General features: G+C 42.0%; 1 protein-coding gene and 1 pseudogene across 7 annotated transcripts in view; both read left to right on the forward strand.

The window, feature by feature from the left end:
- LOC147329671 (protein NLRC3-like) overlaps positions 1-14022 on the forward strand; it is a 121510-nt gene that overhangs the window by 35258 nt on the left and 72230 nt on the right. The gene's annotated exons all lie outside the window — the stretch shown is intronic.
- Positions 9735-14022, forward strand: part of LOC147329672 (protein TANC1-like) — a 47570-nt pseudogene continuing 43282 nt past the window's right edge. The window contains exon 1 of the transcript XR_015128986.1: positions 9735-10076. The product of XR_015128986.1 is annotated as a protein TANC1-like (transcript). The remainder of the gene's footprint in view (positions 10077-14022) is intronic.

Consider the following 14022-nt stretch of genomic DNA (forward strand, 5'->3'; position numbering starts at 1 on the left):
TTCCATCTCTCTGCTTGACTGCGGGGATGCTATTTTTTGCATCACACTCCTATTTCAAAAGGTCAGTTAAAGCCACATAATTGGAATTTGGTTTCATCTCCCCACAGCACTTTCTCCAAAGTCTTCCCTGAATCATTTAGATGTTCACTGGCACTTGAGATGGGCCTATACATGTTTCTCCTTGAACAGGTAGCTACCCTATGTTAGCCTAGCTTTCTATCACTGATGCTCTGTGTGTATTGTTATGGTTCAAAATATGGGGATGGAGACAAGAGACAAGAGAAAAAACCACAATAACAACACTGGTCCGGCCGGGTTAAGTTAATAGTCACACGCGTGGGAGATGGACACTGATGCAGACAGCCTCAGATCTCAAAATGGTGGAGCATTGCTCAAACTCTTATAGCCTCTGGTTCTCCCACCTTATCATAAAAGCCTAAACATTCACATGCTTTTCTCTCACACGGCGCCTAAGCTACGACCTTGGCTCCCCGTTTATCTGCTCCTGCTGAGTTGGGGCAGAAAACTCCAGCATGCTCTGTTCTCTTCTAATCAGACAAATAAGGCGATGACTTTCTGCAGCAGTATTATGCATCATAAAACAATATCATTCATCCACAATAAATCAGCAGTCTAATGTAATGCAAATCAGTTTAACTAATGCAATAGTTGTCAGCTTCTTCTAATTCAGGAGAATAATGCAAACTAAAACTACATAATAATTCACAATCTTTAGTTAGGGGTATAACATGGCATAAAATAATATTATAATCTAACAGTATGCTGCTGCCTCTCTCTCATGTTACTTAAAAAATTAACCCCACAGCTTCAATAACCGTATCTAAAAATCTCTCAGTGAAAGTTACGGTTGTAGGTTTGGAAACATTTTGGGGTAGCCAGTGTTAAATAGAGACAGGGCCACATTCTTTATCTAGTCATTGTAATGAAAGAAGCACATTAAAAACTATATGAGAGTTTGCTTTTAACAAGCATGTAATGACTCTACTTAGTTTAGGTAGTCTTAGGGAGTCAAACTGAAAGTAGCATTTTGTGGATGTTTTCCCTGCTGCCCGATCCCATCAGTCTCTTAAAGCATCATTTCTTATGCGCCGTGGTGTGACAGTGGTTTCATGGCGCTACAGGTTACCTGAGCACATCAGTTATATTACGGTTGAAAACCAGTGCCCGGCCTTCCAGTGGGTGTTCGACCCCTCGTGCACAGCTCAGGAGTCTAAACGACCCAGCAGTTATGGACATGTGTGTTTTTGGTGTGCTGTCCCTCGTTCTCCCTGCTTGCAGGTATATCTGTGTGTGTGTGTGGATGCCGGAGTTTCTGAGAGCACCTGTTTACAGGCACCTTCAGGCCTGGTGGGTGTGGCCCTGCCAGGTGGTTGGCCACACTTGAAGACCATCACACAGCTGATCAAGCCTTGTCAGAGGAGCTACTTGAGAATGCGGTGGCGCTCTCTCTGACGCTGGATCATTGCGTGACTTCACGTTAGTCTCTCGGCCAGTCAGTACGGATAGTCTGCTGCATTGTATGTGTCTTACGGCTGCCTGTTTGTTATCTCCCCAGGAGAAGCGTGGAGACGAGAGGGCAGCGAGCACGGGGGTGCTCAGACACTGAGGAGCGGAGACAAGGAACACTAGCACTGGGAAGAGGACATTTCACGGGAGTCGGGAACGCACTGCGGATTTATTGTTATTTTCCATTCACTGTAAATAAACGCACTGCTTGCATTCAGAGCTCCGTGCCTGGCTCCTCCTTCCTCACATCCCCACGGTTGACGCTGGCCAACCGTGACAAATAGCTTTTCTTAGATTCATTATTAGTTCAACATTGACAAATAGTAGTTGACTAATATCAGGAGCCAAAAAGAAAACAAAAAACAAACTAAATAAATATTTCAGACGCTGAAAATAAATTATTACGGTTGTTTAAATTTGCTGTCAGCAAGTTAGGTCTAATGCATGTAGTCAATCTAATGAATCAATATTACATGTAAAAAGTACAGAACTGAAAATGAAACTAAAATATAACGGTAAATGAACTGGTTCTTGTATAAAACCTTTCTACTCTCTACAACTTGCCTCATTCATGCACTCACTTTTTTCTATGCTTTTTCTCTGTAAGTGCTTTCTATCTAACATTAATACGCATTCATCCTCCCGATGGATGCATCGGAGAGCAACTTGGGGTTAGCATCTTGCCCAAGGATATTTGGCATGCAGGCTGGAGCAGGCGGGGATTCTGTTGTATCAGCATTCTGTTGTATTCTGTTGTCTGCTTTTCTCTGTAAGCGCTTCGAGCCTGTACTTTTTTGCTTTAGCTGAGTAATGAAGTTGAATCAGTACTTTAACTTTCACTGGAACAATAGTATTTTTACTTCTACTTAAGTGGAGAATGTCTGCTCTTTTGCCAACTCTGGCTGTCTCTCAGTCTTGGAATACCCACTTGTTGTCCAGCGGTGTCCTGGGAATATGGGAACTAGACAGACTGGGGAAACAATGGGAGGAGACACAAAGATGGAATCACTTTTACCATCTTTTATGTATTTGCTGGTCGTCTTATTTCTTCTATTTTGCAAGCACAGTGTTGCAATCATTGTCTTTGTGGTACAATGACACAGGTAGAATGCAGGTGTTTTCATGTAACACGATGCCAGAAAGATGAGTAATGTGTTTTGAAGAGAAGATAAAACATCATGTTTGAACAAAGATAAGCAGCAGACACGTCTGTGTGTGAGTTGTTCAGGTTCAGTAAGAAGGTAATATGTCTGCAGAATTTGTAATTCTTATGAAGATATTGCTTGTACAATAAATAAAATCCCTTTAACTTCTTCTGGAGAGTGTCTTTATATATTTAGTCATTTTGGGGCGATCCTTTATTTAGTAGTAACTCTAGTCGGGGATATATATCAGAGTTTACTTTCAGATATGAGCATTGTGTTTCCTGTGGATGAATGAATGAATTATTTATTTATGTAATTTTTGAAAGACTGGCTCATGTAAAATCTCTGAAAGTATGACAAAGCTCTCCTGTTACACTTTATGGACACCTGAGCGTCACCATGAGGGCCTGTCTTTATTCACTTTATTCACTGAAATCCACTTTTATAATGAATTCACAGTAATCACTGACACCTTCAGAGCATTACATTCATTAAAGACGTCTTCTACACCTACTCTTCCAGACGACCGACACATGCTTCAACCACTGCAGGTTAACCAGCCACTCATCAGTAAAGCAAAAACTAAATGTAAATGTCCTCATGTGGAAAAGACTGAAACACAACTCCCATATATCACTAATGTAACAGATCCATTTAGGGAGAGTGAGAACACTAGGCTGGATGTGTTTTAATGCAGGAACATTCATCATGTCTTCAGTTCAACAAATCATTTACATTGAATATGTGAGCTGGATGGTTACACGACACAATGTGATTGTCAACAATAACTGCAATGAACGCTGGTTTGAGGGCGGAGTCAAGGAGGCCATTTACGTGAAAAGGGAAAGACCCTCTCTGAATCAAGGAGGGGGCCTAAGGGTACATCTGTCACCATCTTACAATGCTGTGATTGCAGCCGTTCTCCAACTCTCTGTGAATGGTACTCAGGACCATTGATCAGTGGTTGTTGATCAATGGTCATGAGAATTTGCATAATCATGATTAAGGAACTGACCTCCCAGCCCATTGTTCCTTCAGTCGGCTGGTTTCTCTGACTGAAAACGCTACGTCCAGAAGAACAGAATCAACTTTTGGAGATTTACTTCCCTGATGATTGAGCACGCATCAAGACCTTTTAATCAGGCCAACAAATATCTTGTACTCAATTTTAGCAGCAGCCATTGTGACACTGATGATAAAACTTGTGTAAAAGTGCGAAGCTGTAAAAAAGTAATTATAAAAAAGCGTTTTTGTAGCTGAATGTTACTGGATAGCTGTTTCATCTGTAACACATCAAAATAACCTGCTAAGGTTTAATAGGCTATAAGGAACACACTCACTTCCTGAGCCCTGGGCAATAAGAGACGTTTTGTGTTTTATGATTTATTGATATGTTTGATCCTTTCTGACCTGCGTTAATGAAGCAGTCATTAGAGCACCATGTCCGCTAGAATAGTTCTGTAGTTTGATGCTTGAGTCGTTGCAGACTTGTTGAAACTCCCTCACCTGTCAAAGCAGCGTCTTTGTTATTCGAGTCCAGCAGATGGCAGTGTTTCACTGTCTGACGGCTGTCTGAAGCTTCAGCTGGATTATCCGTTTTCATGTTTGATTAGAGGTTTGTGTGTGTGTGTGTGTGTGTGTGTGTGTGTGTGTGGGGGGGGGGGGGTTTTAGCCACGAGTTGTCCACGATAAAGCATATTGAATGGCCTGTCTAATATTGTTAGAATTCTCCTTTGGGTTAGTTTCATTACTCAATCGGGACATTTATTTGGAAAAAGAAAAAAAGAGGGAAAAAAAGAAAAAAAAGAAAAGAATTAAAAATAAATAAATCCTCATAGTTTACATTTACAAATATCAATACTGAATGTTACGTCCCTCTGCAGCTTCTAATCGTCTCAGTGTTTTCAGCTGGTGCTAATTGGCCACACCTAGTCAGGTGTGGATAAAAGCATACCTGAGGCAAGCTTCCCGGCAGTGCACTAGTCTTTGCCTTGGTGGCACCAGCCATTTTAGCCAACCTGGTTTTCCATTTTAGCCAACCTGGTTTTCCATTTTAGGATGAAACCTCTTCTCACCCACACTCTGCTATTCATCTCTGTTTTTATGTTGCGGCTTTTGAGCCGGGTCGTAACACTGAAGATTACAAAGATCAACATTAAGACCAGTCTGTGCATTCAAAGCAGTGACAGAAAAGAGTGTGGGGCATTAACCCCCACTCACTTCACAGTTCACGTTCACAGCGAGCTTCGTCGAAATTTACAATGAGACCCTGAGGGACCTTGTGTTCACCGGCAAGTCCAGCAAGAGACCTGAGCATGAGATCCGCAAGACAGCCAGCAACGAATTGACAATCACTAATCTCACCTATGAGCGGGTCTCCAATGAGGATCAGGTACAGCAGACAGACATCTGTAGCTCAGAACAAATTAATTTCAAATCTGCTGACAAATTGTTACCAAACTTTGAAAATACATCAAACTTTATCGATGCTCTATGTTTTAAAACGTTCCCTCGTCCTCTCAGGTTCTCCGTCTGATTGCTTTGGCCAATCAGAATCGCTCCACTGCCCAGACAGCCCAGAATGACCGCTCGTCTCGCTCCCACTCAGTCTTCCAGCTGGATATTGAGGGAGTTAATGCCGGCAGGGATGTCAAGTGCAAATGTATCACACTGGAAGTACCAGCATCAGGAATGTGGTTTCTTCTTTTTGGATCTATAATATTTAGTCTGGTTAGTTATTGTTACTGTAACCAGTGCAAAATCTGCTCTGATGACTCAACGTTAATGTTTGAGCCCCTGAGCGCTAAAAGAAGTGTTTTGTAAAGTATTAAAACTACCTTTAATGGAAGGAAAAACGGATCACTGCTTCCTATAAGAGTTGGTTTTCTCTGTGTGTGTAGCCACTCTGTGCCTGGTGGACTTGGCTGGCAGTGAGCGAATGGTGAAGAGCCAGTCTCAGGGTGACCGTTTCAAAGAGATGACCGCCATCAACAGCTCACTGTCCAACCTGGGCGTCGTTATCGCCGCTCTGGCCAAAAAGGTCTGCAGCTGACTGGTTTTTTAAGGAAGCAAAAGAAGATCAGATCAGATGAGCATGATGTGTCTATTGGAAACAAGTTCAAAGAATTGTCTAATAATGAGTTGCTGTGCATCCACACTGCCTGACATATTTTACCTTTACAAATAAAGCAGGTACAACAGATTCATATACCAAAACAAATGTCAGGAACTTCACCAGATCACAGGGCATTGATCCTTTCTCTCTCTCGCTTTTTTTTTTTTTTACTCATCTCTGGAATTTTTCTTTTGTGTTGATCTTTACTCATACCAAGGCTGCTGGCTTGGGGCTGGCTATGAGCTCTGGATAGCTTTAACTTTAACAACATCTTCTTCTTCCTTACCTTCTTTAAAATATTCAATGTTCAGCTGGGTGAGGGTGATTTAAGGGTCTGTGGAGTTTGATGTTAGAAACACAGTGAGGCGGTTTGCCTCTAACAACAGGTTAGTGTGTGTCTGTGAGTGTGTGTGCCTATATGTCTGTGGCACTGTGCACATATATGAAACTAGCTGGCTTGTAATCAGACATACTGGAAGCTGATCAGCCAGTCACTACTCCATGTCGAGAAGTTGAATATCGTCTGATTCCGATCCCTGGCCAGTTGATCGGTCCATTTGTACTTTGTACTAAGGATCTGACAGATTAAACAACATTTAATGTCGACTTTGAAGGATATTTGAATACTCTTTACGGGGTAATGTGTACAGAAGTTCAGGGTTGCGCTGTATGCATTTAAAAATGTCTTACTTTGTTCATAATCTAGCAGCTATACACAGGTCAGAGGTGGAAGTAGGTGGCACTTAAATTTCATTTAAATGAATGGTCTTTGATTAAACTGTTACTTTTCACATCATCTCTTTTAATCCAAATTACATAAATCTAAAAAAGAAATTTTCAGTGAAAATAATTTCTTTTGTGCATAGCTCAGAAATATGGCCTCACCATTGCCTCCTCATTTAGTTTGCATGGACCTGTGCAAATTAGTCCCCACCTCACCCTTTCAACCATGTGTCCTGCATGACTGAGCAGCTTGGTGCGAGATGCACTAGTAGCACAGCTCATAGCAATGACAAAAATGTAACACCAGCCTCCAATTTATCACTTGTAGCTTACCAGTGCCTGCACTGGTTTCTGGGTTTGATGAGAACATTAATAATACCAACAGCTCTGCTGATTCCTTAGTAGTCTATTAGTTTGCACTTTAGCATGGACACCCAGTCCCCTTTGCAGCATTGCTTATAATCACTAATCACTTCCTGTGAAGCTCTTCTAATTTTAATTTGCAATCTGACTTGCTTCATCTACACTATGAGTTAGAACAAAGAAAACACACCTGTGCAGTGTCAGTCACTACTCGTTGTGTGAAACCTTTTGGGATCGAATACCATCTGTGTCACATTATATTCATCCTTCCCCATGTACGTCATTGGGTTTAGACAGAGCTGTATCGGCATGAGACGGCGTTAAGGTGACAGTTGCCACAGTGTGACGTTGTGCTGTATCTGTAGTAATAGCCCTAAAAGACGTCAGGGGATTTACTCAAGCTGACAGGAAGATGGCATAGTCTATTGATGCATTAATTCAACTGCCGTTTCTACTCACAAAGCCTCCAGTGCCTATAAAAATGCTGGGATCCCATTCTGAGTGAGGAATGAATAGCAAATTGTAACTCTATGATGCTGTATTTATCCACTGTTGAACCCCCCCCCCCCCCCCCCTTTTTTTTTTTTTTTCCCTGACTGCACTCCTAGACTAGAGGACAGGGTGCCAGATTTTAAACTTTTCCCTTGCCCTTATATTTGTCTGATATTCTTGAACTAATAAGAATATCGGACTTGCTGATGAAAATTATAGTTATGCAGGAGAAAGTAATGCATGCCAAAGCAAGATCCAACACAACAATTTGGATTTCCAATACTCCAGAGTTGACATAAATGATTACCATGATTCAGTCATTCTGCCCCCCAAAGCAATATCATTGCTAACGTGCTGAATAATTTATGTAAGCTGCGATATAGTATCTTCCAGCTTGCAGCTTTGACACCACCCAGGATAAGATGTGCACTGGTGCCAAATGTGTTGCTGTCAGTTGCACGCAATTACGTTACTTTAGTTAACTCAAAATGAGTTTTGTGAGAGAATGCCATCTCTGCAAGTGTGGTTGTTAACTTCAGTAAGCAGGTTTCAGGAAAGTTAGCGAAACGAGCTGGTATGAAGTAAAGTCATGCTGCATAAAACCCAGTTCTTAATGGAAATCGGTGCCTCCGTCTCTCTCAGCTCTTTGCTGTGGTCACAGACAGATTGCTGGGAGGGTGCATTAGCTGCTCAAACCCACAGACCCACACAGACATGCAGAAAGTAACACTAGTTGTGCATCAAAATCTGTCAGTAATGAAGACGTTATGAGCAACTATCAAACACCTGAACTTTGAAACGGACAGAACACAGTTTTGCAGAAATGCAGCATGTGCTATAACTATGGTCAGCTTGTTTTCCTTTCTTGATCCCTAATTCTACGACCCCTTTATTGTACACCCATTACAAACTATGAAATGCCATGTGCATGTAATTTTCGAGTCTAATTAGCTGTGTTTAGCTATCCTTTGAAGCTGTGACTGACTGGCTGCTTCACTGCTAACAGCAGATTCTTGAGCTGTATCTGCAGCAGAGGGCTTTTAAATCTGCAGCAGAGTGATGTTAAATTAAATTGTTACATCGGTGACTATGGCATGCTAGTCTGCTATGTACTTGAGTGGGCGGGTGGAGTGTTTTTGGGAAGGGGGTGTAAAGTACCACTGGTCTACAACATCCCACCCACACTCCTTAATAAAATTGTGCAGGAAGGAAAAGAAAGAACAAAGTCACAGTGCGTCCACAAGTCAGACTGATGCCTGTGATTAATGTTCTCTGTTCTTTGAAGTTTCACTTTGACTCTGATTTCAGAAGCACATTAATTTGGCTTTGTTTTGCATTAAAAGCTCCTTGATGGAATTAGTGAGACTTTGCAATGTCTTAACATTTACAAAACAGCTCCCTCAGAAGGTCCTTCACGAGGGGCCTGGACTTGACTGCATGTAGTTGTTTATAAAATAAAAATTCAAATTTTCACTAAGCTTGAATAAATAATTACATATTCTTCTTAGCAAGGTCCTGTAGTTTAGCCAGTCAGATCACGATGACTTTTAATGCCGTGGTCCGAGCAGGGTTTATCGTGACTGCTGCCATGAGAGGACTTCATGTTTGCCCAGGAAACCAGCGCAGGAATCACAGGGTCCAAGATGTGTTTGTTGTATTAATATTAGTGGTGATGCAACGTGCTGCGCCATTATGAAATCCAGATTAGTAGTGTGTGATGCAAACATGGCCAGCTGGCTGGCCGGCTCCAGTCCACTAACAGTGCTGATGTTCCTGTATCCAGCTGCCTGTCATCATGGAGAGTTAGTCCTTTCCTTTGCTTTTAAGATTGTGGTAGGTCGCTGTGTTGGCTCGAGGGGAGATTAAAGGAGTTCTTCTTCTAGAAGAGACACCTGTCTAAACTGAAGGGGTAAAAAAAAAATGTCCATGTTTGGTTTTATATTGTTATTCCTGCTCTTTTGCATTTTCCCCTCCGACTAGTTGTTGCAGTTGCAGTTGCTGTTTGCACTGGATGATTCCAAATCATTCAAACGCTGATTCTTAACAATAACAATACATTACGTTCTATAAATCTGTGCTTTCCGAGTTTCACGAGTATAGGAAGACGATCGCTGTAAATATAAAATGAGCTTCTGAGAACTGTTGATAGGGCAATCAGCAAAACCACCAAGCCACTCAAAGCTGAAAGTTCCATTACAGCTCGGTGTCTCACTAGAGATTAAGACGGATAAATGTTCATCGCACATAAAGACCATTACTCAGATATATCTTGTGCCTCTTCCCCTCATTTCACCTCCCTCACTTGCTGAAAATCCCTTCTCTCTCTCTCTCTCTCTCTCTCTCTCTCTTTTTTTTTTTTTTTTTAAATTTAAATCTGCTCTCAGCCACCATCACTAGTTCTTCAGAGAATGATGACCGCAGCGGCTCCAGCCTGGAGTGGAGTAAAGATGGCAGCCTAAGAGGCAGCGGTCGCCATGGCCTGGCACAGAGCGTGCGGGCGGACACCTGCTCTCCTGTGGCCGAAGAAGACTCCAGCAGTGCCACAGCAACACCTGCAGACACCCCATCCAGGACAGACCAGCAGCACCCTAACATATCTGCGGGTGCTCCAGGGCCACCACACCCTCCAAGTCACTCACCTGAGGGACCCATTGCGTACCTGCCACAGACATCAGCTTCCCTCATGATGCCGAGGCCAAACTCTGTAGCAGGTAAGACTCCTTGGTTTTTGAGGTCTTGACATCTGGAGCTCAAGAAGTATACAGGAAATGCTCTGTATACTTTTCATCTGTGACTGCATTGTGTTGCCTGTCAAGATCGTAACCGTGAGATACGACCTGTGCCAGAGGCTGACATGTGGCGTGCCAGAGGCTGACATGTGGCATGTCAGTTTAATCCAAGCGAGTGATAGACACCGAAGAGTGAGAGCATCTGTAGTAGGTTTAGAAGAAATAAGAAGTCAATAGTTCAAAGAACGGACTGTGCTTTTCAGAACAGGAGTATCAAGGCAGAAGTTTGGGATTAGACAGCTGCTGTGTGGTGTGGCTCGCCACTGCCTCGCCATGTCAAACCTAAGCACACGCTCCGGTCTGGCTGATCTGTTCTGCATTCCTGCCCTGGAGCCTCCCTGTTGTGGTTCAGCTTACCATATCCACACAGCTGTCACAGTTGTTGATATTTCCCCCTTCACCCCCTTTTCCCTTATGTCTTTTCACCCATACTATTCCCAGGTCTCCTCATACCTTATTGCTTTTGACCTCGGCCTATTTTTGGTGAATCAAACAGCAGTACGTTTAGCATTTTCCTATATATAATTTTGCCTAAATGCAGTTTGTAGCTAAGCTGACAGTATGAGTCATGTACAGCTTTTATCATCCACTCACTCACCCACCTCCCTTCTTTACTCCTTATCCCATTCAGGGTTGGAGGCGTTGCCTGCAGTTTATCCTAGTGGGGTACGCCCTGGACAGGTTTGACTAGAGATGCGCAGGACCCCCCCCCAAAAATTACCTTTCAAATGCAAAATATTATTTTTTATTACAAAAGACATGATCAAACTTTCCCTCAAGCTGCAGTAAGTTGCAAGATCTTCTCACACTTAGTTGAAAATAAAGTGCTCTGCTATTGCAAAGAGGCACAAAGAATTATACCCAGCTTTCCCTGACATACTTCACACTAGCAACATATTAGCATGTAGCTATAAGTTTGATTGCGACTATTTGCCTGCACCGCCGTGTACATGTTCCGCATGGACATAGACTCGGTGCATCTGTATTTTGACACGTAAGTGAATCTTGAACTAATCAGGAGTATATTTTATGGCTCAAATGTTAATGCAAGCTTATGCTAATGATTTTACTCCATAATTAGCAGGGCTGCCCATGCTTGTTGATAGAATGAATGTACACTTGAATAAACGTTGACGGACCAGAGTGGTATGTTAACTGTAAGGCTGTAGAAACAAAAGAGTGAGACTACATTAGAGTCCAACTCAAAGGAGCAAACAGAAAGAGAAGAAAAGACAAACAGTTTAGAGCACAGATGAAATGTTTGTTACATTGAATTTTGAAAGCAGACAATTCTGCCAGTGAGGGAAAATCACAGCAGGGGCAACCTGGGCTGAGCTGTGAAAAGAAGCATAAAAACATGAGTGACTCAGGTCAAACACCTGGCCTAGACAGAGACGACTCAAAGTTTAAAAGACCTCATGAGACTTTTTCCTCTAGAATCTTCCTTGAATATGTTGTTTTGCTTTACCTCTTTAGTCTGTATGTAGCAGCTGCCAATGTTTTGAAGTTCAGATACTTGACTCCTGCCTCCCTTGGGTTTATTCTTGATGAAATATAGTAACAGTTCCCGTGTGTCTACTTCTAGACTGTTTTCTCTCTTTGATAAAATCTAGTCCCAGTTCCTATTCAACATACCAGAGAAATGCAACTGTGTAATGTCCACTCTAGGCCCTTACAATTAGAAGCAGGTAAGCAATTTAACTTGTGAAGGCAGTAATGGAGTAAGATGGGATGAGGACAAGCTATAGAAGAAGTAAGGAGTAGTACATGGTAGGCTCACGGTACTGATATTTCCTTGCATACCATAGCTCATAGCTTGCGCATGTATTTTACACAGTGGCCACTGCTTTGATATTTTCTGCAGCCCACAGTTGGATGTGTTGTTCCCTGATGATTCTATTGTTCCAAGAGTCCGTACCATTTTTACATCTCATCATTATTGTGTGTGACATAAACCTGGACGGTCCAGGCGCACAGTGGCTCATAAAGCTTAACAGACCAGAAAATGTTTGGCTGTTTATGTGTGTTGGTTTGCGTGTGAGCACCGGTGTGCTTGTGTCTGTCTGTCCTCCCAGAGTTTATGGGCTGATGTCATAGTTATGCAGTGTTGCCCTCTGAGACCGGCAGAACACGCACCTTAGATTGGTTTAGGCCATAAATGAAGTTGTCTCATCGCGTCCTTGATGCTCTCTCCCAGGGTTTCGTCACACAGTGTAAAATCTTTCTTGGGGTCACAGCATAGCAGAGACGGCACTTCTGTTCAAGGAAATTGTATTCGGTAAAAACCCCCAAAAAGTAACGAGTCTAAAGAAGCAATGAGAGAAAAGAAGCTACCACGGCGAAACATAATATGTATTCATCATTAGTGCATTCATTCTGTGCCAGAACCTTGGTGACTATTGTTTGTCCTGTGTTTGTGAAACAGCATCTGAGATAATGAGCTGTCTGGTTAATCTATAAATTTCTCTTTATTTTATTGATAGATATTAAATAGGAGCACAGAGATTAAAGGCAGAAGCAAACAAATAATCATGAGTTCATTTAGGGCATAATTGCTTCATGCTACAGTATTGCTATTAGTTTTTAATTTTATCTTATGATTATCTCCACCAAAAAGACAAGGTGCTGGAAACATTCCTCAGAGTGATTGAAATTATGGCATGATATAGTTGCTGCTCATCCATGATGTGAATCTCCTGTTTCACTACATCCCAAAGGTGCTCTATTGGATTGAGATCTGGTGACTGTGGAGGTAGAGTGAGTACTGTAAACTCGTTTTTATAGACAGAAGATGAGTACACTTTGGACACAAGGGATCGACATGGTTAGCAACAATACCCAGGTGGCCTGTGGCATTTAAAACCATGTTCAGTTGGTACTAACAGGCTAAAAAGTGCAGAGAACCACCACCAAGAATGGATCAATGCTTTCATGTTGTTTAAGCTAAATTCTCACCTTAAGCATTCAAGTGTCACAGCAGAAATCAAATGTTTGTAAAATGGCTCGTTGTTGGACAAAGGTCACACTTTCTTAGTGTCAGAGTGTATTTTGGCCATCTGTCTGATGCCGATCAACAGATGCATTGCTGGGCCTCTTGAAGTCTCCGTAATTATGTAGAAGGAATGTCTGCATATTGCTGAGAACTGTCGTTTGCACTGCCTTGATGTTGCATGTAGCGTGGGTGTCCCTAGGTTTTGGTGGGAGCGCCACTTTTTGGTGCCAACATGTCCTGTGACAAATTGCACAAATGTTACAAGAACAACATGAATTCATTTAGATTTGTCTTTAGCAGAGCTTTATATTAGGGATTGTATATTACTGTCCACCTCCTAAAGGAAACTGCTGCTGAGGCAGATTTAAAAGGTTGTTAAAATTGTTACTGATTTTCATCTGGCATCGAAATATTGCATTTAAAGATCTAATACGTGAAATAATCTACGTGTAATCATGTTTACAACAGCTGTTCATTAAATCTAACAAACGTGGCAGGTGCATTGGGTGTAAGATGCACTAAGAGCCTGAAATAAATGGGAACAGCTTTTTCCCGGGCTTCCAGGTGCTTTGTGAACTTCTCTATATCAGTTTCTGTGAAAGTGAAGCCAGTCTGCCCTGTTTCCCCCAAATAGTTCCATCAAACCAAAAAGCAGTGCTGTGGTAAATTAAACTTGATGTCAAATTTCAGCATCAGGATTAGTAATAAGCACTTGTAAATTAACTCTATGCTCTGGTGTTTTCTTTGTTTTATTATTTGCAATCCACTATTTACATCTATCTGTCGCCTCTATTGTAAGATCTTCTGTATAAACTAGAGTTGTTGATGGAATTTCACCTCCTCTCTGAGGTGATATACTCAGTTTATAAGAATCCT

This window comes from Aulonocara sp. 'chitande type north' Nkhata Bay, linkage group LG5 (genome assembly GCF_057382095.1).
Source record: "Aulonocara sp. 'chitande type north' Nkhata Bay isolate Kocher_YH1m ecotype deep benthic linkage group LG5, A_spYH_male_GT1.1, whole genome shotgun sequence".
Classification (NCBI taxonomy): Eukaryota; Metazoa; Chordata; class Actinopteri; order Cichliformes; family Cichlidae; genus Aulonocara; species Aulonocara sp. 'chitande type north' Nkhata Bay.